The sequence below is a fragment of the Ambystoma mexicanum genome, chromosome 5q (genome assembly GCF_040938575.1).
Source record: "Ambystoma mexicanum isolate Mex_15411 chromosome 5q, UKY_AmexF1_1, whole genome shotgun sequence".
Classification (NCBI taxonomy): domain Eukaryota; kingdom Metazoa; phylum Chordata; class Amphibia; order Caudata; family Ambystomatidae; genus Ambystoma; species Ambystoma mexicanum.
In genome coordinates this window covers 135,741,165-135,765,214 of record NC_090933.1, presented here as the reverse complement: position 1 = coordinate 135,765,214, position 24,050 = coordinate 135,741,165, and the positions used below count along the sequence as shown (strand labels likewise).

The window sequence follows — 24,050 nt, the reverse complement described above, 5'->3', positions numbered from 1 at the left end:
GCAGTCGCACTGTAGCAATGGTCCTTTACAACTTTACTGGATTCTCCGGACATATTCATTTCATGTTCTGGCCATTGGACATGAGCATCTCTAGTCTCAACATGCGGCGTCTGAATTAATAGTTCCTCCATAGTGTAAATGGTCTGGCAAGCAACATCTCTCATTAGCTTCACTGTCTGTGTATGTATAGTTTGTGCACCCACGGGTAACTAGAGGACAGAATGGAAAAGGATGTTCAGTTTAAACACAAGATAAAGTATAGTACAATTGACTGGAAAAAACATAAAATAGTCCCCAGCACACACATTTTTCTAAAGTTATAAACTGTTTGTAACTAACCTTATTTTTGTTTCTTTTCTTTGCATCTTTTTTGATTCGACCTTCAACATCTGCACGCTGTAGCTCCGATTCGTTTCCACATCTCTTCCCTTCCTGTTGCGCTGCAACGACTATATTTTCTGTTTCCGCATAGACGGCACGGAATGAGGCTCCATCGACTCCCTGAAACACAGTACTTTCATTGCTATGTATCACAATATTGTTAGCATAAAACACACGTGAGGACGAACACACAGGTACATCGCAATAGCTAAACATGATTTAAACATTGTGTAGAACAATCAAACGACAAGTATTTGAGCTCTGATGACCTAGTTCGATGGAACTATCAGTATCCATACCTCTGGCTCTGCATGGACTGCCTTGAATGATTATATTGGAAAGGATGCATCAGCAACCCCCTGAAACACAGTACTTGCGTTAGTATGGTTTTCAATATTGTAAACATACACACACTTGGGGTCGACGGCACAGGTACATATAAAGAGATAACCACAAATGATGCTTTGTCTAAAAGAATCAAGGAATATTTAAATATGATCAGATTTAATAGACTTATTTCTCCGATTTCTTTACATCTGCATCATCTAAATGGGATGTTGTGATTGTAGTGGAAGCTCCATCGTCTCCCTGAAACACAGTACTTGCGTTAATAGGGAAGAAAGTATAGCAAATGGAATCACGTTATATGATCACGCTCGATGGAGCTGTCAGTATCCATACCTCGTGCTGCTGAAGAATATCTAGGGATGTTGTAAATGTAGTGCGCACTTCCGAAAGCTGTTGCGCCGATTCGTATCCACATGGTCCCGCTTCCACTTCCCCTGGAATTACTTGAATGTCAGGCTCTGCATCAAGTGCGGGGGTTGACGCTCCATCAACTGCCTGAAACATAGTATTTGCATTAGTAAGGATTACAATATTGAAAACATAACACACACTTGGGGTCGACCGCACAGGTACATATCAATGGCTAACCACGTATGAAACATGGTGTAGAACAAACGAGTGTTCCAGTCCTGATGATCACGGTCGATGGAGCTGTCAGTATCCTTACCTCGTGCTGCTGAAGAACATCTAGGGCTGTTGTCAATGTGGTGGACGCTTCAGCATCTACCTGGAAGACAGTACTTGCATTAGTATGGATAACACTAATTATAACTGAAAACAAACACCAGGGGACGACAACTAAGGTGTATATCAATTGGAAAGCACTAACCAAACAATTGGTAAAATGATCACACGATACATAAAAACTATTACTTGACATTCATAAAACAAGTCTGTAGCGGAATAGCCAAGTAAGATTACCTGATACGCGCTAGACGTGGTTGATAACTGCGAGCACGTCACGGAAGTAGAATGTTCTTGCTTCAGATTTAAGGGATAGTCAACAGTTGCAAAGGTAAATTATTGTTTGATAATGAAATGCCAGTATTTAAAATTGCCATGTAAGGAGACAGAATACTTGAGTAATGCATTTGAAAATGCGCAATATAGCACAGTTCCCTGTGCCCATATATAGATTTCGTTTGTGGGTTATGAAATCTAAAAATAATATATTGATAAATGTCATTATTCAAAAAGCTATATACTCATATCAATGTCGAAAGTATTACAAATTGGAAACAACACCTAAAATATCAATGAATCCATTCGGCTACCTACACACTACCGCAAGGCCTAAAGCTAAAAACGGACACTTGACTCACCAGTGGCGGAATGTGGACGAATAGAGTGGGAATAGAGTTTGGAGCAATTTTCGTGTCGTTCGCCGTTTATTCTTTGTTACCCAAGATGTGGCGTACATGTTCGAGGGAAAGTGCCGGCTGCAGATGTGGTATCGATCACCCCTCTTGTCCTCCAGACTTGTTGGACTCATGCAGTGGATATCCGCAATGTCTGATGCAGTGGATATCCGCAATGTCTGACCCATTCTCTTATTCGATCAACAGTTTTCGGGAATACATGCATTGTGGTGCCTTCAGATTTAGCATGGGTCTTCGAAGGGCAACCGCTAATCGAACAGGCAGGCATTGTTGAAAATTCTGAAAAGTAAATATCGACATTATTGAACAATCTTGATGAATAAAAATGTGATACAAAAGTAAATGAACCATACAATGTTCAATGCAAAGTTTGTTTTACTCGCCGGAACTATACCAGTTCATCATGTGCGGCTTAGTGTTTGCATAAGTTGCAGAAATTTGTAAATGATGTGACTAAACTCTGAACATGCGACTCGTCCCTTGGATGTTCTGTCTTGCACGAGAAGGAAACATGCTTACATTATAGACTGGACCCCGAAGGATGCAATTCGATGACAATTGACACAGATGAAAATAAATAGATCTATCGATAGCATAACAATTGAAACTCAAGTCAATAGCAATGAGCCAAATGAACATCGCACTATTGGGTACTCTAATCGCAAATAGATAGAAATTTAAAAATGACCGAAATATGACTAGGATACATGGCCTTACCTTGACCAACAAACAGTTGGATTCAGCAGGCCGAGCAGTATGTTGCAGGAGAACAGGTAGATGGCCACAGGTAGCACACTGACGAGTTTGCTCGAAGCGGTCAAATATGGCACGACGAAGAGCAGATTAGCATAGATCTCAGTGCTTCTCAGGTAGAACGTTCAGGAGTTGACTTGCAAAGCACAAAGATGTTCTCAGACATATCAAGTGGTTTATAAAGTATTAGAAACAGGGGTGTGTTTGTGAATGAATGACATGTGTATGTTTTGGTATTATGTGGTTTGCAGGGGTCGGCCAGCGTCAGGCTTGGCCTGCCTGGAGACACAGGGTCTGAGGAGGCCATGTGAGCGATTGCCCCTGGGCGTGGGATACCTTTTGAAGTGTACATGGTGTTTGGCACCTTGGTTGTTATCGCCCCTGACGGCACACCATGGCAGCGCTCATCCTCGGGTGCGAAATGCCTTTGATCGGGGAGTGGGGGGTGGATGGATTGGCAGGTGGGCGTGCAGACAAGGCACAGGAGGACTGCTGAATGGAGACACTTTTATGTGGATTGCAGGGGGGCGGCCTACCTCAGGGGAGGCCTGCCTGGGGAGACAGGGTATGAGGAGGCCATGTGAGCGATTGCCCCTGGCCGTGGGATACCTTTTGAAGTGTATTTATTTTCAAATTTATTTATTGGCATTTTTCAATAATATCAAACAAGTTGTGTACAATGGAGCCAATCTCAAATAGTTATAAACATATGTTTAACTTAACGTCAAAAAATTACAAATACAAAAACAAAACAACCATAACTGTCTCCATATTCTGTCCGTTTCATATATCATTAACTGTTTCGGGGGGAGGGTGGGAGCGAAGGGGAACCATCTGGCAACTACAATAGGGGAAAGGCTTCCGCAAGGTCTCTGTCCTCTGCCGTACTTCCGCTGCCGCTGGCTATGACAGGTCTCACATGGGTCTGGATTAAGTTCCGATTCAGGGGGGCCCATCATCCGAGGGGTGGAACATGTGTCTGGTGAGTTCCTTCCATGCCTCGAGTGACATACTAGAGTCATCCGTGGATCTGGCCACACAGTCCTCCCATGCCACGGTCTCCGCCAGCACCCACCGTTCAGTCTTTGTGCCATATTTTGAACTGAGGGCCCATGGGTTTCTTCCAGGCCATTGCTATAGTTCTTTTGGCCAGTATGCACGAAATGTCCATGAGCCTTGTTGCATGCTTGAGTTTGGCTGGTCTGGGGTAGGTTCTTAAGAGGCACTCGCCGGGTGTCCAATTATATTTACTCAGGCCTGCTTTTTCGCAAGTTTGTTGGACCCTGTCCCACAGAGCCCTTGTCCTGGGGCATTCCCATAACATGTGGATCAGATCTGCTCTTTCCCCCTTGCACCAGTTGCAGGTCGGTTGTGCCTGGGGATTGAAGGTGGCTATGCGGCACGGGGTCAGGTAAGTTCTGTGTAGTATGTTCAACTGAATCTGCCTAAATCTATGGTTTCTGGACACCGTTTTGGGGAATGTGAGAGCTCTGTTCCACTCCCCTTCAGTCATTTCCCGGCCTATATCCTCCTCCCATTTGCTTTTCATTTCCATGCTCTGAGGATTTGGCATGTCGATCAGGTGGCCATATATTTGCGAAACGGATTTACCGCCCTCTCCCAAGTTGTACATCAAGGTGAGGAGTGGGTCTTTTGTCTGGTTCCATCGGCCACGGGTCCCATTTGCGTCGAGCCACAGCACGAGTTCTTTGGTACCACAGAAACTGGCCGGTATGTATGCCTTCCGTCTCCCGCAGCTAGGTGAACTTCCCGCAGCTAAGTGCCTTCATACAGATCTCCCCAGGTGTAGACTCCTTCCCTCTCCCAGAGCCTGATATGTTTCAAATCCGAAAGTGTTGTGCATAGGTCTGCGATCAGGGGGACTTCTGGGGTATAGGGGTTCCGTGAGTTAGTGAGCATTTTCGCCCTGTGCCAAATTTTCCTTCCCAGGTCAGCCAAAAAGGGTAGAGTTCCCAGCAGTTTGGACGGTGCCCAGACCAGTTCTTTCAGATGGAATTGGGGCAGCATGGCCTGTAGCAATGGTGTTTCAGATGTGGGTTCATCATCTAGCCATTTGGTCACAAAACTAAGCTGTGCTGCTATGTAATATTTTTCTAGGTTTGGAAATTGAATACTGCCTTGGCTATATTGTAGGGTTAGCAATTGCAACGCTATTCTATGCCTGCCTTTCCCCCATAGGAACTCTCGGAGTATAGTCTCAAGCAGTCGGAAGAGGGGCTTGTGTATATAATAGTGTACATTTTGATAAAGGAAACGCGGGAGAACGATCATTTTAGTTATCGAAGCCCTGCCTATCATCGAGAGGGGGAGTTTCGACCAGAACGCCATTGATTTGCGCAGGGCGGGGAGTGCTGCCTTTGTGTTTCGTTCATGCATTAGCTCGGGGGTATGCATAATGTGTACTCCAAGGTAGCGGAATGACGTATTCTGCCACTGGATCCCAACTTCAGGGAGTGCTTCTAAACTCTCTGTTTTCAGGGCCACTAGGGGGAACATACAAGATTTTGACCTGCTAAAACGTATCCCAGAGACCTTGGAATAATTGTCCAGCACTTCTAACATGGTTGGTACGTTGAGGTGTGGGTCTCTGACGTATATGAGAACGTCATCCGCGTAGAGCGAGATGATGTGATCCACGTCTCCCAGTCTAATGCCTGCATCGAAGAATTGCCTTCTAAAGTAAACAGCTATGGGTTCTAGTCCCAGTATGTAAAGCATTGGGGATAGTGGACAGCCCTGTCTAGTCCCCCTGCATATATCCCAGGCCTCCAACACATACTTCCCAGATTTCACCCTTGCCTTATGTTTAGCATACAAGATGTTAATCCACCTGATGAACCCGGGACCAAACCCAAACCCCCTAAGCACTGCCACAAGCCATTCCCAGTAAATGGAATCAAAAGCTTTGACTGCGTCTAGTGACAGCAGCGCGTATGAGTCCTTGTCTTTATCGGTTTGCGCTACAATGTGCTGCAGCCTGCGTAGGTTCATGGGCGTATTTCGGCCCGGCACGAAGCCGCAGTGATCTGGGTGAACTATGTCTCCTATTATTCTAGACAGCCGCTTCGCTAAGATCGTAGTCAGGATTTAAACGTCATAATTTAACATTGCAATCGGGCGATATGAGTCACATTGGTCTGCCGGTTTATTGGGCTTGAGGATCGGGATCACAAGCGTCTCCCTCATACTTGCGGGTAGTATCCCTTCTTCGTATGCCTTCTGGTATACTGCGTCTAATGGGGGGGTCAGGGAGGACTCATACGTTTTAAAAAACTCTGTGGGAAACCCGTCTGTTCCCGGTGCTTTGCCTGTGGCCAGGGATCTGATTGCATCAGTAATGTCTTCGGGCGTGATTTCTGCTTCTAGGGATTGGGCTTGCTCAGGGGACAGCCTGGGGAGCCCTATCTCTTCTAGTGTTTCTACCAACCGTTCATGGGAGACCTGCTCCTCATGTGAATACGGGTGGGTGTAAAAGCGAGTGAAAGTGTCATTTATGCCCTGCTTCGTACAGTGTGTGTTTCCATCCTCATCTTGTAGTGAGGTGATGGGATGTTTGGGGTGCTCTTTACGGCAGAGCCAAGCGAGTAGTCTGCCCGGTCTGTTGGCCTCAACGTGTGCTCTATTTGTTCTGGCAGTATAGTCAAACTTTTCCAGCCTGTTCCACACAGTTATGTTCCGCTCTCTAAGTTTCACAAGCTCCTCTTCCCTCTGTTGGGTGTCTACGGGGGTAGCCTCAAGTCGCTCAATCTGCCATTCCACTAGGTCTAGTTCTTTCCTGAGCTGCTTCTTGATACCTCCCGCCTTTGCAATTACTTCTCCCCTGGTTACCACCTTTAGAGCCTCCCACACTGTGCTATTGTAAGCTACACAACCGGTGTTAACCTCTAGGTATGCATCAATAGAATTGCGTAATTCTTCTCTGAAAGCTGGGTCCCTCAGGGCGTCTGTGGGCATTTTCCACATGGGAATGGGGGGGTCTGGGCCCTCTGTGGTTCCATGTTATCAGAAGCGGGGAGTGATCAGAGATAGTCCTCCCCAAGTATTGTGCTCCCTCCACCCGGGGTAAGTGTTCCCTGTCTATGAATATGTAATCTAGTCTTGTGTGTAACTTATGTGGGGATGAGTAAAATGAGTATTCGCGTGCTTCAGGATGTTTTTCCCGCCACACGTCCTTCATTTCCAGCCTCCCCAACATGGCGGATAGTGCTGTCGTAGCGGTTGATGGGCCTCCTAGCTGTGGTGTGGATCGGGCAGCCGCGGGTCATGTACACAATTAAAATCCCCCTCCTCCTCCCCTCAAAGAGATTGTTCCTGTACTGTGCAACTCTAGGGTACAGTGAGTTCAGGTAGGACGGTATGTTATTGTTAGGGAGATAGGAGTTCATGATGCATACTGCTTCTTGTTCAATGAATCCCCAAATTACGACGAACCTACCTTCTGGGTCTATCTCAGTTTTGTCCACCCGGAATGGGAGCTGCGGGTGAATCCAGGTGTAGACCCCTCTTGCGTATTTAGAATAAGTGGTACCAAACCCCTGTCCACCCCAATGTGTTTGTAGCTTGGCCACCGAGTCTGCCGTGCAGTGGGTCTCCTGTAGTAATGCCATCATTACCCCTTTTCTGTGCAGGTAGGTTTTAATCCTGTTCCTTCGGAGATAAGTCCTTAGGCCCCTTACATTCCATGTCATTATTTTTATGGTGGTCGCAGCCATAGGGGTTTAATAACGGATCTGTTGTCCCCCCCCTTCCCCGCCTCTGCCGCCCCCGGGCCTGGACCTGTTAACCAGGGGTCGGTCTGTGTTGGGGTTGGGGCGCGAGCCTCATCGTTTCCTCCCTCCCTTCCCCCCTCCCTCTGTGTCAATTGGAGACTTATTAACATTAACAATCCTCATTCTAGTCAATAAGGGCAACAAACCTTTCAACTCAAAACTGCCCCCAGCAGTTGCCTCAAACTTGCAGCGCTCGGGGGCACCCGATCCTTCCAGGCCTTTCCGGGCCTCCCGGTGCAGGTGGTGTGTCGGCAGTCGGCCTCCACGTGTTGCAGGGGGGTGCGTCGGCTTCGTTGTTATTCGCATGGGTAGGTGCACTCCTGCCCGTCATGGTGTACGTAGAGTTGTAGATCTCAAGCGGTCCGGTATTCATTCGGCAGTTGTGCGAACCTTCATTTTCCTGTCGTTTGGTGCTTTCAATGGCCTGTGACTTCATGCGCAGTGCTTTCCTTATCGGCAAGGTTGTTGTCCTCAAGCCACATATTTGCAGCTGCCGGAGTCTCAAGAAAGATAGCTTTCCCCTTGTATAGTACCTTAAGGCGGGACGGGTACAGTAGCATGTACTTGAGGTTTAACTTGCGCAATCTAGCTTTCACCGGTACAAATGAGTTCCGTGCTTGCTGCACCGCGGGGGTATAGTCTGGGTAAATGACTATTTTGGCACCATGTTTCTCGATCTCCCCTCCTTCTCCTGAGAATCTCAGTATAGTCTCTCTGTCGCGAAAGTTCAAGACTTTGCAATAATAGGGCGTGGTCGGGAGCCCGGAGGGGGCATCTTCTGAAGATCTGTGGGCCCGTTCTATTGAGAAGCCCTGGGTCAGTTTGCTGGCCCTGATTTCTTGCAAGAGCATTGTTTCTACGAAATCGGTCGGGTCTGGGCCCTCTGTGTCTTCCGGTACCCCCAGGATTCGGATGTTGCCACGGCAGGCACGTCCTTCAGCGTCCTCTGATCGCGCCTCTAGCCGCGCTACTTGCAACTCAAGGTCTTGGACCTTAGATTTAAGTTCTGTGATGTCGTTAACATTGTCTTGGAGCGTTGCCTCCGTTGTGGCTTCCCTTTCTGTAAAGTTACGGGCGTCCTGTCTCATCAGTTGCATGTCCGACTTGATTTCATCGATCCTGGTTTCGATGGACGTCCGTAGCGCCGCTATGGCTTGTAGCACTTGCGTATTTGTCGGATCGTCCTCCTTAGCCGTCGGGTCGTCTGCTGCCTCTGTCCCCTGTTGTTTCGCCCTGACCGTGGTAAAGGAGTCCATGGCCACGGTTTTCAATTTGCTTTTGGGGGGGCGACATCGCCTGTCTTTGGGCGTGCTCCGCGGACTTTTCCCGTTCATTGGGGCGTGTATGTAGGATCGATTGCGAGGGCGGTCGTTGCATATGGGGAGTCGTTGGCCCGCGGATGTTCCGGAGGGAACCGCCCGTCGCCTTCTCTCTTCTTCGTGTCTCTCGCGGCCTCCCGCCAGCCAGCGCCTCTCCTGCACGTGGTCTCGCGCTGAGGGTCCCCCCCCCTTCGTCTCTTCCTCCCGGCACTTGGTCTTTCAGATAGAGACCCGGGTCACTGCTGGCCGTGGGGGTCCGCCCCCCCGGGGTGTCGTCGGATCATTGGGTTGGACGCTGTGGGCCCTCCTCTCTTGCCTCCGGAAGCTATCCGTCCTCCAGCGGTGCGTCTCAGATGGGTCGGCGGGCGCCGCCATTTTGTTTGGCCGGGGCCTCCTCTCTGTTTGCTTCGTTTAACCGTTATCTCAGTCCGATTTTCTTGCGGAAACTTCGTCGTGGGTAGGGAAACGGTTCTACTTCCCGTAGCTACTTCAGGCGTGCTTGTTCAGCTTAAGCAGGCCGAACGATTCGGTCCATTGTAGGATCTCGGGCAGGAGCGTGAGGAGAACACGTCCTCACTCCATGCGCGCTGGCCACGCCTACCTTTTGAAGTGTACATGGTGTTTGGCACCTTGGCCGTTATCGCCCCTGACAGCACACCATGGCAGCGCTCATCCACGGGTGCGAAATGCCTTTGATAGCGGAGGGGGGGTGGATGGATGGGCCGTTGGGTGTGCAGACAAGGCACATGAAGACTGCTGAATGGAGACACACTTATGTGGATTGCAGGGGGGCGGCCTGCCTCAGGGGATGCCTGCCTGGAGACATGGGGTCTGAGGAGGCCATGTGAGCGATTGCATCTTTAGCGTGGGATACCTTTTGAAGTGTACATGGTGTTTGGCACCTTGGCCGTTATCGCCCCTGACAGCACACCATGGCAGCGCTCATCCACGGGTGCGAAATGCCTTTGATAGGGGAGTGGGGGGTGGATGGATGGGCCGGTGGGCGTGCAGGCAAGTGTGTGGGAGCGAGGGGCCATCAGGTCCCTCTCATCCTTTACTTCTCAGTAGAAACTCGGACCAAGTGCCTCCAGTAGTGGGTTCGCCCCTTGCCCTTATGTGATGTTAACTTTGATTGACATTCGCGTAGATGGGACCGCTGAGCAGGACACGGGGCATCCATTTTTGGACCCCCTTTCGACTCCATCTTGGTGACCAAGCCTCACTGCGACAGTACAGCGTGCAGAGCACATGGCCCCCACCCTCGTTCCCACTCTGACTGGAAAACTCCGGAGGTATTTGCAACAGCTAATAAATGTAACACATCACTCTTCCTCTGAGATCACTGTCCTGCATGTGAACCAGCCTGAACTAAGCACATAGCTCGTTCATCTCCACAAACGTGTCCTTGCCCACGCACCCTCGCCAGTGGAAACTTACTGCCATTCTGACCCTGTGTCTCTGCAAGGTATTCTCTTCATGTGCCAGACCACTGACCACGCCATGATGCCCACCTAGCAGATCCCCAACTAACATTAGACCCCTACCACCGTATATTGTTGCCAATTAATAACAATTTACACATACCGGAGATTCTTGTGAGCACAGACCCACACTTCAACCAGTGTATTATAGTGGTCAAGACCCTTAACCTAAGGCCTGTATAATCAAATGTTAATTGATAATATAGCTATATGTGTGACTTTTATAGAGACATAACCTACTGAAAGACTTTGAACAAGTGTTATTTAGTGCATGCATTATTGAGAATATATTATGTTAGCTTAGATAGTGACCACCCCGCTTCACAGCGACCTGACCTTCACCCATTCGGAGCACAGATGTCTGACGTCCATCCTGGAGACGCACTTCATTCATTTAAAAAATGGAATCAACCGTTGTTGAAATATATGTGGTGTTTTATTTTGTATCTTATTTTGATGGCACCAAAATACAAGACTTTACACATTGTACAGGTCAGGTTGCAGCACAGCGAGGGAAATTCCCCTGTACTGACCGCTGTCACTCTGGAAAGTTTCTCTTATGGCACGAACGGCACAGGCGGGTATTACTCTTCGAACGCGGTGTCCAAGCCTCCCGTGAAGCCACCATGTAAAGGAACGGTAGGCCACCAGCCGGTACCACCTGTGAAAAAGAATGATACAAACTGTTTTTAAATGAACAAGATAAGCTTATTAAACGTTTGTTGTCAATGACTATTCTTGTAACTAATGGCATTCTGCTTGGACAAATGCTATCTAGAGACTGCACACTATTGAACGACTTTCATGCGTTAACATGATATGTATATGTAATTTTGGATATAGTAGAAGACCATGAAATAGGAGTGGCATCACAAGCAGAGTATACTTAATCATTACTCGGATTACAAGGACAAACAGTTGCGCGAAGTTCGTGCATAAGCACCATTATTTTCCTAAACACGGACCGTGTGAGACAGGCTGCCCAGAAGTCTGGCAGCTCGGTGATGCATTGCGGCCGTGGCTCGATTTCCAAAATGTAAGCCACGCATCCGGAGTTTTCACAGCAGCAGCAGTTCTCGTCCTCGGTTGGCATTAGCTCGCACCGATTGCATGTGCACCTGGTGGAAACACCGTCCATGCGAATAGGTCCAGTGTCTTCATCCGTTGATTCGTCCTGCCAACTGCCGTCCGAAGCCCCATCGTTTTTGCATGTTTCCCTTTCCAGTAGTTCCTCCTCGGTATACTCGGGCTCGTACATGTAGGGCATTATTGTAGCCATTGTGTGGTAAACAAACGAAAATAATTTATAGCGGTGGTACTGGTATCTGTTCACACGGGCTACAAGCAACGAAGGTAGCTGACCAGAGCACAGAAACGAGTCACAGAATACTCAAAGTAACATAGAGAGGAATTGAATCAAAAATGTGCTGCTGTGTGTTGTGAAACGGTCTGTTTATACTTCTTGATTAAAGAGGCTTCCTGCCGTTTCCATGGCGACGCGTCATTCGCTGAAGCGCAGCGATTGTTGACACAAGACGTGCTTTGGCGTAGTGAAATGGGCGGTACGCGTCTGCTGATGACAGGTTCAGAGGATATGATTTAGTGCCGCAAAAGCAGGTCAGCCAGGGCGATGGGGCAAGTGATAGGATTATCACAAAATGGCAGCACCCTGGTGCGTTTAATGGACGAAAACTCGGGTAAGGTCCATAGGAAAGTTTTCTAAAATCGTGCGATTTAGGCTTAAAAACACATGGCCGACCCGTAGGGACAATAAAAAATGTTGACCGAACCATTCCTTTAATATTAACTTGGGTATTCAAAATTGCCTTTTAATATTACTTCCACTCATATGCAGGTGTTTGTTACTTTGTAAATGCCTGTATCTAGCACGCGAGCAGTTTCAGAGCGCTCTGTGGTCATTATCTGTTGGTGAACTCGCCGGGTAAGGCGTGCCTGTCCAATCGTCTCACTGCTCACAGGTGCTCTGGTTCAGTGGCTCCTCGCGACCTGGCAATCTGCTACTCTTGATCCGCCGTCACCCGCGCAACTTGTAAAAGGAGCTTCCTTTGCTCCGGAGGCTATCTGGTGCTCGTCAACCACCGGAGACAGCCTCTTGGCGAAGAAAGCTTTGCTTGCTTTCTCTTCCCACTGCGCATCCTCTGCAAAACAGGTCTTCAGAGCGCAAGATGCCCTCTTTCAAGCATCCCGCTGTGCACTTAAGGCTTGTGGAGGCAAAGACCCTCTCAGGACCGGCTACAGTGTTCTGCTCGTCCAGCTGTCTTCTCCCTCCTCTGTTTCTGCTTTCACGCTGTTCTCCCTGCTAATTAATAGCCTGCTCCTGAAGGGGCCTTTTAAGCCTCTCATTTTCCCTCAGATGTGGGTCATTTCCACTAACAAGCTGACCACTCCTGCAGCATTGTTCCTCTTTATCCCTCTTCTTCGTCCCAGTACTTTGGAAATTATGGGACTAATGACAGTTAATTTTTCTCACTACTTCTGTTTCGCAATAAGCCATTAGCAGGTTCGGGTCTCGAGCAAAGTTAAACAAGGGGTTTTCCCATTCCTCCTGACCTGTTTCCCTGCTCATGTGATCCTCCTGCAGAACACCACCCCCAGGGTCGGGATCAGAAAGCCTTTACCTTTGCTGGCCATATGAGAAGGGTCCGAGGCCAGGTTTTCTGTGGGAATCGTTACTGATAAATCACACAGGCTACTTCCATGGACGCAGTACTGTGCCTTCAGAAGTGGTATATCTATAATAGAAAGTAACACTTTGTATATTTTCCATCAAGCTGTTCACACACATCCCCTAAAACATGAAACGCAGCATATAGAACACAACTTATCTTCCTGGAACCCAGGATGCGAGTTTCAGGCTAGTTGCAGGAGGCATTTAGTCTACTTGGCTCATGAGTGTATGTGCCCTGGCACTTGGCATGTGCCGAACAGCTCTGAGGTACCGTTCATGGACTGCCAGTACGGTGTGTTATGAGGAGTCATGGAGCACCAAGCAGTGTGGCGCTGTCTGCTGATGCCCTCAAACAGGAGTGCTGAGCATCGAGCTATGCCATTCCATGGACTGCCGAGGCAGTTTGTGAAAAGGGCCGCTCCACAGGAGTGGCAGAGAAACATTAAGCCATAGGCCGAAGGTGAATCGCCCAACGCTGGGAAGTCTGTGTGGCATCAGGTGTCTGCGCCTTGCCCATGTCGCGGACAAGAATTACCAGCAACTTGTACAAGGTTCAGTAGAGCTTAAATAGAAATCCTGGCTATATAAGAGCTGCCAGGAACTATGGGTATGGTCCTTGTGGTCCTCCAAAGCTTATTCAACTCTTTATCATGCAAATGCCCTGAACAGACTAAAAGCTTGCCAATCATAACCATCCCTAACCCTGTTAACGTTCCGAATCCCAGCAAACCTACACTTCTCCTCCCATCTAAGATGCCAGAAGCTACGTCTCTAAAAAAATAGGCACAGTCGTTAGGCCTATAACATCTGTCAGTGCATAGAAGAATTTGATATGGCCTTGCTAGGAATCACAAAAACATGGCTCACTGATACATACTGACTCTATACTTCCAAAGGATGTAAACCCTCTCCTTACATTGGGCTAATAGAGGAGGTAGACGAGCAGCCCATACCTACTAAGAGAGACCAAGTATAATGCAAGTTGCCACACATCATAGCTTTGACAAAAACAGTTTGTGAATGCTAGGTAAACGATAACATTATCACATAAAATTCTATGGACATTGAAACGTTCTGGATTTCCTACAACAATAACCAAGCCTTCCCTTATTTACATTTTATTTGGCTGAGATCTTATCTTAACATTTTTCCTTTTTTAAATCTGGTATAGGAAAATATATTTGCACATCTATCGTAACCGTGTTAAAAAAATGTAAGCAAAGTGATGGATGAATAAAAAAAATACTTTTGTACCATCGACGACTCCCCCACATACAAAGAGATCACAAGCATTTATTGTAATAAAATCACACACATTGTGTACAATATGTTCACATTCTTAATAAGTCTGTTCTTCATGAACTCACTATTCTCTACTATTCTATAGTTCACTGTCTGGTACAATCCGGTTGGTCATTTAGAAGTTACGTTGCACAGTCCATATATCTTTACAAAACTAATAGTTCAACTAGTTTATCAGGGTACAAAGTTTGCATTCACTGCTAGCCATTGGCTAGTGATATTTGACGCTTGGCGAGTAAGAAATGGTGTGCTATGCATATGAATAGATTTGAGGTGGCAAGCAACTTTTTTATGCCTGGTTAATAGCTTGCATTTTTCCCCCCTCTGTCTATAACCCTACATGTTTCAGCCTGCAACATACACAGCTTTTATCTTGGTATTTTTCTTTTTAAATGATCGATTTATTTTATTTTTCTTGTATACCAGGGAACCCTTTTTACCATCTGGAAGTGAAAAAACCAATGACACTTTATCAATGTTACTTATGAATTCCCTATGAGTACGGCACCCTTTCTGGACTGGCAGACTCCAGTTGTGCCTGCTGGCGCCGTTCTGCACGCCAGGTCAGACCTGCGAGGCGCAACAGCCCTGTTAGGCACAGTTGTCATGGAAGCACCAGCACCATTACTTGCAGTGCCAGTGCTTCTTTGTCCCAATTCCCATGGAGTCCGAGACTAACATTTTCTGCCGCCTAATATCCCGGGCTGCTGGGACCTGTCGCTGGTGGCACCGGGATCTCTGGCAGCGGAAACAGTGTTACAGTCCGGATTTGTAATGAGCCCCATTGCGTCTCTTTCAGGTCACTTAAAATCATGGCGTTGGACATATTGCAATTTGTATCTAGTGTGAGCAGATGTAAAGAGCGTAAATTCTCCTGCAGTGATTTTATAAAAGGAGAGTATGCAGGAACAGGTGCTCTTTCCATGCTCTGTCTACCAAGTTGGGTCTTTCGGCACAGAATCCCTTGACCGAATATCTAGCTAGGGAATTTTGGGCTCTCACTAAAATGGAGTTGAAAGCTAGACCCACATACAGAGCTTTATTAGGAATTTAGGAGTTGTGAAAGCAACTTCCAAAAAGATCCTACGTTGACCTACTTATCTAGCCTCCAAATTTCTGCACCATAAGTCATAAGGCTTCCTATTTTCGCGTGTACACTCCTTTCCACTTGACGTTCGATAGTGTTGCCCTGCCTCTTCACTGTTTTTGTAAGTGCCCTTTCAACAGGTGTGACCACTTTTTTTTTTTTTTTTTAAAAGAAAGTCCAATATGTGTGGGTTTCCAGCTGATCGTTTTAAAAAAAAAATTATCGTGCAATATAAGGGTCTTTTTTTGACAAATTCTAGTGGGATCCCTTCTAAAAAAAAGATTTAACTTTTGCTTTCCAAAAATAATCATTTATTTACTTTTGTTTATTTTCACATTATTTTGACTGCTGTACCTGCCAACTGCTGTCATTTGTGCTTGTAATCCAACTGAAGTTGTGGCTAAAAGAATTGCATCATCTTCATACAAGAGTAGGTATACCTTTCTCCCTCCTAGATTAGGAACATCATGGGATACCTCCCAAATGCTATCCATCATGTTGTTGAAATAAAGCATAAACAAAATTGGTGCTAAAAGGCAACCCTGGCGAACACCCATGGGCATCCCGAATGATTGCAAGTTTCCCAGAGTGACCAAAGCAGATTACTTTTCATACAAGCCTCTGCCAATATTTAGCAATGGTATTTCGATACCCATCATAGCTAGTTTGGACTAGGGAATGGCCCTGTCCACCGGGTTGAAAGCTGAAGAGAAGCCTAGGAAGGCTTCAATATGGATTTTTTTTGCTCCAATCATTCATGTCCCTCAATATCAAGTAACTATACATTTTACAATCAATGTCAATAAGACTTACAGGTCATGTGTCCCTGCATATAGTAGGCATTCAAAATGCTTATTGGCAGTCTCTTCTACTTTAGACCTTGTTATAATCCTTTGGCTTAATAATGCAGTAATCGAGGGGGCCTGGCCAGCGAGCGTGCAATGGAGACGTGATTCTTCGCCGTTCCCACGGCTGCTTGAAATATCCTGCAATATCCTGTGATATGGGAAACGAAAACGCTTAAAAACGACATCCCCGGGCGGCGGAACCTCGGGGGAACGCCTCGCGGTGAAAGGAGCCGAATCCGTGAAGGGGTACGCAAATTATCTGCGTTGAAAAACTGGCAGAAACTTTGCCCGGGCCCAATCAAGATGGCCGCCATCGAGACGCGCTGAACTGCGTCGGGGTCGAGCGGAGGTGGATAGCGACCCTCGACCACCAGATCTCCACCAGGAGCAGCGCGACTTTGCCTGCAGATAAGGGAGCAGCTCGGGACTAGGACAGATAGCGGACTCCTCCTGTGGGTGAGGCTGACGCGGGCAGTGACGCTCCCGGTGCCATATCATCACTCCCGACGACCGGTGAGAGACGGCAATGAGTGAGCCACGTGGGGACTCTCAGCCTGAATTTAAGATATATACGTATCCCCGAGGCACCCGGAGGGTAACGCTTCTGCAACAAAACACAGCATACGCCCGCACACGCCGACCGCAAAGGCGCTGCAAGCACTGGTAAACACCCGAACAACGCCACGAGAAGGAGTGCTCCTCCAAACCTGCAACGGACGACTCGCGCAAAGCAACATCATGGGCAAAGAAAAGGGCAAGAAAACCTGGACGCAAAATACAATGGACCAATATGCTACGAGCACATCTACAGCAATAAGCGTTGAGGACCCGGGGGGGGGACTCCCCTCCACCAGACGAGGCCCTGACGCTCAAAGATGTAATGGCTGCCATCGCCAGCTCGCGCTCCTCGTTGGAACAGAAAATGGACACTATCTCCATGGAGGTCTCCTTCCTCCGCCATGACCTCCAGAAACTCTCGTCTCGGACCGGGGAGGTGGAACAACGAATTTCTGGCGGGGAGGATGACCTCGGGGAGGGTGCACCAACAGCTTACACAAGCATTAACCCGACTGAAAACCCTGGAAGCCCGAGTTGACGAGGGAGAAGGCAGGTCCCGCCACAATAATATTCGCATCCTGGGACTGCCGGAACGCACGGAGGGACCCAGTGTGGAACTCTTTCTGGAAGAATTGCTGGCGGACCTCTTTGTGCCAAAGACCTTCTCGAACTTTTTCTCTGTGGAACATGCACACCGCGGGTCCCCGGCCCCGGGTTCACCCCTGAGAACAATCATTGCGAGGCTTCTTAAGTATCGTGACAGAGATGCCATCCTACAAATGGCCCGAACAAAAGGGTCAATGACATTTAATGGAGCCAGAATTGCTTCCTTTGCAGATTATACTCGCAAAGTCCAGAAAGCCAGACAATCCTTTGAGCACCTAAAAAGGAAGCTTCACTCTATGAACTTGAGATACGGGCTGCTGTTCCCAGCCCAGTTAAAAATCCAACATGAAGGCAGAACTGTACACTTCACCGACCCACAGGAAGCCTGGAAATGGGCGGAGACCCACAACGGCGGCGACTGGACCAGACAGGACCAACACCGCAGGGGTAGATCAAGACCCCGACCGCAGAGAGAAAGACCAGCCCAGCAACCTATACCTGAGATCCCAATTGAGCCAGACGATACCCCAATCCCTAGCATGGCCTAAACTGGAAATACAGGCCGGATGCGGGAGCAAACTGAACCACTAATGGACTCAAGAACCAACTCTTCTCCTGGCAACCACCTGTAATGCAACACTCCTCCTGAAGCGACAGTAGCAGTGAGTTTCCTTCACCCCTGTATAAGGGATCATATGAGCCATATGCTGTTGCCATTAACACACCATGCCATCGGCGGACGCCACATCCCCGACTCGAGACACCAAATCCACAAAGGAGTAGTAAATCAGTGGGAAAGGGGGAAACAGTTCATATTAGTTAATCTGGCGATAGAGTTTTAAACGCCAGTAGAGTTTGGGCGACAGATACTTCATGTTGGGGAGGAGTATGGGGAGGGGGGGTGGGAGTGTTTCATGTTAGTTATTTTCTGTGAGGTCACACCATGTCAATGTCTATCAAGATGCCATCAAACATACTGTGCTCGCCGCCCATGCCCACACTAAGCGCGAACGCTGTGTCCCCACGCCCAAATGTACCACGCACCTACCAGGCACAACATCCCAGATTCTTAAACGGCAATGGCCGCACAGCACCATGTAGATTCCATTAATGGGAATACACAAGCCCCAATGATACACAACGAACGCCACAGGTCCCTTAAAATCCTTATCTGGAACGTAAATGGCATGGGCACAAGTATAAAATGACGGCTGATCATGCAATTCCTTAATAGACGCTCTCCTGATATAGCCCTCCTAACCGAAACCCACTTAACAGGCTCCACATGCCAATTCTTCCACAGAGCTAACTATCGACAAGCTTACCACGCGGAGTACACAATGGGTTCCCGGGGCGTCCTTATCCTCTTACATAAGCGACTCACTTTTGAACTATCTGCTGTGGAGCAAGACCCTTATGGCTGTTTCGTGATGCTCCAGGGCATACTCTGGGGGGAGACAGTGGCCATTTTAGCGATATATTCCCCACCAGAGATGGGGGAGGGTCTCCTGAGGGAGGCGACGGCCTTGATGGCGCAACAACAATTGGTTGTATGGATCTTGGGAGGGGATTTTAACAATGTTATGTGCAACACATTAGACCGGTCCCACATCCGCAATCGGAACCCAAACCGCCCCACGAGACTGGCGACCTTTGCGTCAGCGCTTGGTTTGAGTGATGTGTGCATAGAACTCCACCCTACAGACCGAGGATTCTCCTTTCACTCTGGGGCCCACGCATCCTTATCCAGACTAGATTACTTCTTCCTCCCGAAGCATATAGAGTAAGAACGGCTGAACTCCTTCCCCGTGGCATATCAGATCACTCTCCCTTGGAGGTGACGCTCCGTACGGAACGTCCCCTACCGCCTAAAACATGGCGGCTAAATAATTACTACCTGGGTCTCCCCGAGTTCGTGGAACACATCACGGAAAAATCTAACAAATTCTTCGAATTAAACACGGGCTCGGTAGAGGACCCAGTGACACTATGGGAGACACATAAGGCAGTACTTAGAGGGGAAATGATGGTCTGGACGTGCAATAAAAGGGGAGAACACATAGGAAAGTGACGGAGGCTGAGGATGAGCTTGAGAAATGGGAAATCAGATACATCTCCAACGCTACCCTGAAATACATCGCTTCCTCTTGAAAGCAAGAGCAGCCCTCCATCACACGGCGTTAGACAACGAAAGACAGGCGCCTAGGGAGTCAAAGACCAGAATTTATGAGCAGGGCGACAAAGCGGGCAAACTATTGGCGTGGCTTGAACGATGTGAAGAAGGGCACAGACACGTCAGACAGGTTACTGACAGCCAAAATGAGCTTGTCCAAACAGACCCAGATATAGCGGAGGCATTCGCCAACTTCTGTAGCACGCTCTATGCCGCCCCAACGGCCCCTATAGACTCATCCCTCCTAGATGAGATTGTGCTCCCGCACTTGTCGGAAGTGCAGAGAACACACCTAGATAGGGAACTGGACAAAGCTGAAATAGCAGAGGCTATGACCCAGCTACAGTCCGGGAAAACACCGGGCCCAAATGGTTTCCGGGCCGAGACCTGGAAGAAGCTGGGCAGCAACAAGATGGCCGCCCTCCTCCGCGACCTGTTCCTTGCAGCCAGGGAGCAGGGCACCCTTCCACCAGACCTACAAACGGCCAACATTGTGGTAATTCCGAAACCATCCAAACCCCCCGACCAGTGCACATCGTGTAGGCCGATATCGCTTATTAATAGCGAAGCCAAAATCCTGGCTAAAGTACTGGCCAATAGGCTCCAACCGGTTATATCCTCACTGGTTCATCAAGATCAATGCGGCTTCATGCCACAAAGATCGACTAGAATGAACTTACGCCGATTACATCTGCTATTGGAAAGAGCTTCAACTCTCAATACACCGCTTGCGCTACTCGCAATTGATTTCGAGAAAGCGTTCGATTCGGTGGTATGGGCAAGTCTCTGATAATAATGAGGCGCATGGGCATCGGTAAAGCCTTTCTTAGCTGGGTCCAACTTTTATACGAGGCCCCATTAGCCGCAGTCAGAGTGAAAGGCTGGACCTCTGGGACCTTCCCGCTGGGCACAGGCACCCGACACGGCTGTCTTCTGTCCCCCCTTCTTTTCACCCTAGCAATAGAATCACTGGCCCGATGGCTCCGACAGGTCACCACATGGTCCGGATTCCACTGGCCAGAAGGGCGAGAGGACAAGCTCTCCCTTCACGAAGACGACCTATTACTCTATCTAAGCAACCCAGTCCATGCATTTCCAATCATAACCCAAATGCTAAAGACCTATGGGGATTTCAGTGGCCTCAGAGTAAACTGGGGAAAGTCGATCCTCTTCCCAGTAAGAGGTGGCGACCCAGCAATTCCTCGGGACACCCCATACCGAGTAGAGCGGGAGGGCTTCCGCTCCCTGAGCATATGGGTCTCGGGGGCTCTGTCGGACTATGTGCTTCACAACCTGCACCCATTAATTGACTGCTTTGCCGGGGATGTACAACACTGGATGATCCTACCCCTTACGCTTATGGGCAGAGCGGCCCTCTTTAAGATGATGGCACTTCCACGTTTCCTTTACATACTGCAAAACGCCCCACTAGCTATACCAAATTTGGAATTCATCCGAGTGGAGCGTCTCCTTAGGAAGCTGATATGGAAGGGAGGGCAGCACCGAATTGCGCAGACCACGTTGCAACTATCTGGGAGTGGGGTATAGGAGTCCCACACCTTCGGTCCTACTACTGGGCCAGCCAATTAAATGTAGTCAGTGACCTCCTCCATGGGGATCGTGAACTTCCACATATTAGAGCGGAACTACCGATTATTCAGGACACCCACCACTCGAAACATTATACCAGAGTCTATCCAGGCCCCCAGCACAAACGATGTCGACCCACATCGCAATCATTTGGAGGCAGGCTCACATGCACATAGGTTGGGGGAACAAGATCACCACGGCACAACCGCTGTGGAACAACCACATGTTGTCAGAGGTACGAACGCATGGACCCGGTGGGTGAGGGCGGGTATAACCACGATAGGAGATATCGTTACCAATGGCTCCATCCTCCCCTTTGAAACACTCCAGCAGAAGTTTGGAATCCCAGCAGCAGAACACTGCCATTATACACAACTAACGCATGCCCTCAATGGTTATAGGCAAGCACTTACCGATGCACCAGATTGCAAACCCCTGGAACGCAACCTCCTCACACAACACATCCCCACCAAGGTAACAACTATCCTATATAAGGCCATTAATGCATTCGCTACTCCGGAACTGGTCAGCCTGAAAGCCAGATGGGAACGGGATGTTGGGGCCATTGAACCTGAGGACTGGATCCAGGTTCTCCTGCACCCACGCGAAATTGCAATAGACTCCAGAATAAGACTGATTCAGCTCAAGATACTCCATAGGGTATACTACCCCCGAGTGGCCCTTTTCGGTTGGGGAAGGGCAACGGATCCCACCTGCTTGAGATAGCGGGGGGAGGAAGGCACATTCATCCATCTCCTCTGGGAATGCCCCAAAATCAAGACCTTCTGGACACAATACTCTCAAATATTAGGAAGGACGCTGGGTCGCACGATAGCATTACAGCCTGCAATAATGTTACTAGGGGCCCCAGATGAGAGCACCGCAAACAAATGGGAGGGTATTTTTCTCTCCATAGCAATGGGTCTGATAGAGCGTGACAACGCAGAAATGGGGAGCCCCGGAGTGCCCAACAGTGGCTCAATGGTCAAACGAAATGGACATCTGTGCGGCGAAAGAACACAGAATATACACAGCACGGGGGTGCCCAGCAAAGGCCACAAAAATTTGGGAAAAATGGGAAGCACCTGTGACCTGAGGACTGCCAGCATTGGTGGAGGAAGAAGAAAAGGGGGGGGGGAGAAAGTGCAGCAGCGCAACACGGAACTCGGCAGGTAAAACCGTACTGGAAAGTGATGGTCAGAGTGGCAAGACACGAGCAGATTGATGGACCAACCCGGTGTCCGGGGGGTGGAGGGTGGGGGGGAAAATGTTGGTATGTTGTATGTATGTTTTAAAATAACCAATAAAATATGTTATTAAAAAAAATAATGCAGTAATCAAAGAAACCATTGAAATAAATGGATAATAAATGAACTGTGGGGGTGCAGAGTTGACCGTCCTGCAGGCCTTCCCACAGACTAAATATGCTCTGCTATGACTGCCCAAAGAAACATTTAAAACAAGGCCTAAGCCCTACTTAACGCAAGCTGATTGCAGGAGTACTTTCTTTGTGCCCCGAGCAGCAATTAAACAGGACTGCTTAGGAAAAGGATGTGATCACGTAGTAAGTTCAGGTCTGTGAGTGGTGTTTCTGTGACTTTTTTTTTGTTCTGAGCTACTATTTCTCTTTTCCCAGGGTTGATTGGGGGGGGGGAAGGCAGTTCTTTGTGCTTTACTTTGCCGCTTTGAAATTAAATAAGGAAAGAGAAACATGACCTCTTCCTACGTTTTTATCACAGAATTTTAAGTGTTGGAATGTGATCACCTGTCCTTTTTCGGGGCCTGCTTAAAAATTTAATTTTAAGGAAAAATGTGCAAAGGTTGATGGGGGGGCGGAGGGTTTGATATCCCCTTTTTCTTAATCTAGTTAAACAAAAAAAAAGAATACAGCTGATCAGTATTGTGAGACCGAATTTAGTGGTTCAATTCTGAGAGGCGATAATCATCCTTGCGTGTTCCCACAAGCCAAACATATAAAAACTCTCTTCCCACGGATTGGTATGAATTAAGAGTTGTGAAGTTTTGTTTTTGGTGTCCTTGGAAAGTTCAGGAGCAATGAAAATCCTCTTCCTTTCATATATTAGGTTTTCTTTTCTTTACTTCTAGCCAATAACATGAGTATATTGGTAGTGCTATAGGCACATAATAAAAAAACAAGGTAAACTCCTGTGACAAATCCATTGAACGAGCCCATTGTATTAATGCAGGAGGATTAAATTAAATATTGCAAAAAAAAATAATCAATTTCTCCTGACGGCCTAAGGTGCTTTTATTCTAGGGAATGCAAGGAGCATTTGGGGTAGCTGTGAGAGTGCTGCTATCGGGGAGAGCGGTGAGAGGTATGAGGAGCAAGTGGCCCGTGGATCGTAGAGTGGTCTCCTGGCAGAGGGTTCAGGCGGCACCCTCCCGTTCCTCCGCAGTGACCCAGTTCAATCCTATGCTAACCCTCGGCCCCACCTTACATTACGCCCACTTCCCCAGCTGTGCAAAACGTGGCGAGTAGGTGTAGTTGCAGGGCATGGCTAGCCTGTCAGTGAGCTCGTCTGGCATGCTGCGCGTGCCTTCCCTTCACTGTTGGTGTTGGGGTCAGTGCCGCAGCTTGACACCTGTTCTTGTGCTCTGTGATTCAGCAGAGCCCCGGGCTGAGAGCCCCGGTGATCATGACCCTGCTTTACTGCTGGTCCAGACATTGGTGGTGCCAGTGGTAATATCAGGCTGATGTGCTGCCTATGTCGTGCAGCTTAGG

General features: G+C 48.2%; 1 protein-coding gene across 2 annotated transcripts in view; it reads left to right on the top strand.

The window, feature by feature from the left end:
- Nucleotides 1–24,050, top strand: part of ATP9B (ATPase phospholipid transporting 9B (putative)) — a 3,609,114-nt gene that overhangs the window by 45,685 nt on the left and 3,539,379 nt on the right. The window lies entirely within an intron of this gene.